At 38.2% G+C, this 2,241-nt stretch overlaps 2 protein-coding genes across 3 annotated transcripts in view; one reads left to right on the top strand and one right to left on the bottom strand.

Moving 5' to 3' along the window:
• Window positions 1–2,130, bottom strand: part of LOC108684388 — a 17,776-nt gene extending 15,646 nt beyond the window's left edge. For both annotated transcript variants that reach the window (XM_018188675.1, XM_018188689.1), the window contains exon 1: window positions 1,916–2,130. The gene's annotated coding sequence lies outside the window, so the exon portion shown is untranslated. The remainder of the gene's footprint in view (window positions 1–1,915) is intronic.
• LOC108695136 (DNA ligase 3) overlaps window positions 1–2,241 on the top strand; it is a 61,355-nt gene that overhangs the window by 23,477 nt on the left and 35,637 nt on the right. The window lies entirely within an intron of this gene.

The following is a 2,241-nucleotide window of genomic DNA, read 5'->3' as shown; positions in this document are numbered from 1 at the left end:
TTCAATATATTGTGTTGCAATTTTAATTAATTAAGAAAATATTAAAATCATCTGGCGTGTTTAATGAAAGGTTTAATTTTTTAATTTTTTTTTTAACTAAAATTTGACTTGTTTTTTCAACATAATCATCTTTAAAAAGTTACTGACTTATTAAACTGTTCACATAGCTAAATTTACATATTTCAGCAAAATAATTTTTTTCCGTGTGATTTGTTACGTGATACGTCCTTCTTCTCATCTTATGTGTCTAGTGGGTTACTTTATCCAATAAATAGAAAGATGCGAAGGCAGGTCGTGACTCGCGCGAGACAGAGGAATGAAACCAGAATGAATCACGAGGCCTCGTACGTCGTAGGTCGCGTATTACGACGCGACCGCGACGACGGCAAAGATGAAGAAGAAGCGAAAACGAGGGCGAAGTTAGCGAGCGAGTCGATGTAACGAGTCGATTTAGCCGATTCCATCAATGGGGATATCAATGCGGCGCTTTTCTCTCCTCTGTGTAAACACCACGAGGTCTATCTCGTCGTCATCCCCGTCCCGCCGCCACCCCGAAGCCACGAAGCTCCTCCGCCTTTTGCGTTGCTTTATTTCTCATTCCATTACGATCTTCTCTTCTCGCATTGTTATCATTCTTCCTCGCGAGAACCTCGTCTTCTTTTCGCGCAGTTTTTGCATCCTTTCTCTTATTTCTCTCTCTCTCTCTCTCTCTCTCTCTCTCTCTCTCTCTCTCTCTCTCTCTCTCTCTTTCTTTCTCTCTCTCTCTTTTTCCCGCGCACGCTTTTCTCAGAGACGAAGGAGCGAGACCCGGAGCGGCGGTTAGTAAATATGATATCCGGAATCGGATACAAGGAAACCATTAATCATCCAAGCGGGCGCGAATGGGACCTGGGCACGCTAAGTAGAAGATTTTTACTGGGGTTATCTGCGTCCGGACGAAAAGAAAGAGAGGCCACGCGAAATTGTTTAAAGCTCTCGCCGAAATTCTGCGAGAAACTCCATACTTACGAGCGCGTCATTCGAATTACTTTGCATTAAAGCTCCGATGAACTGCATCAGTTCATCTTTCTTCTTCTATTTTCCTTCTGAGAAAAAGAGAAAAGGAAGAAAGATGAAAAAAGATGCGAAAGTTCAGCTAAAAAGAACAGGCCTCCTGATAGCACAGAGAGAAAGTTTAAAAGAATTCAGTCGTACGTATTTAATTTTGAATTCATTTTCAGATGCAAGAATTCTTTTTCTGAGAAGTTCTGAAAAAACTTTTTTTTTGCAGCTGAAAATGAACCCAGAATTGATGACATACAACTAGACACCGGCACCGATGTGAATGGGGTGTGCAATCGGGAATGTAGGTTAATACGGGATCATCCCTTCAAGCGCTTAATAATTTCTTTAAGGACCGATTCCGATTCTTTTGGTAAATTTTACCTGTTGGATAATAGCAAGATTATCCAATCACATGCGCGGATGGCCAGACTTACCTCAGGTAAAATTTACCAAAAGGTGGAACAACCGGTCCTAAGTCTCATAAATCTAAATACAAATCTGAAAATAATTTTATTATTGGCAATTTGATACTAATTTTCACAACTCGGCATCAAAATAACGTACCCTGAAAAAATTTATTAAATCTCGATACATATTTCTTACAGTAAATAAATATTTACTCAATAAAAAAAAGATTAGTTAAATCAAATTAATTTTTATTATCAAATAAATACACGTTTATATTTAATATTTTTTTAAAATGTTACAATTTCAAGCATGATGATCTAAATGTAGGCTGCAAAATGTAGAGCGCTCAAAGTTGTTAGAATGTTAAAACATTCTAACAACTTTGAGCGCCCTACATAATTATTGTATTTGGATGGTCCAACAAAATTATATTTTCATTTTGTGTATAGCTCAGGATACTCACTATCGTTGTCGTAAGGATTGACGAGATTGTTCACGTAGCCAATATCAATCTTCGCTAAAATTCCTGCTCCTGTAAACCTCCCTGCTTGATGATCGCTCGGGCTTACCGCAACACGCACAGCTCAAAGAAAGATTCGTCGCTTTATATAAGTCTGTCCTTATATATACGTCCGATTCGCGGGTGATCACGATTACTTTAAGTCATCGCCAAGTCCACTTTCATTCGGATATTTTCGCGTATCTCTCTCTCTCTCTCTCTCTCTCTCTATATATATATATATATATATATATATATATATATATCTCTCTCTCTCTCTCTCTCTCTCT

The sequence above is a fragment of the Atta colombica genome, unplaced genomic scaffold, assembly GCF_001594045.1.
Source record: "Atta colombica isolate Treedump-2 unplaced genomic scaffold, Acol1.0 scaffold10, whole genome shotgun sequence".
Classification (NCBI taxonomy): Eukaryota; Metazoa; Arthropoda; class Insecta; order Hymenoptera; family Formicidae; genus Atta; species Atta colombica.
Note: the sequence above shows the minus strand (reverse complement) of the source record. Positions and strands in the feature narration are given on the sequence as shown.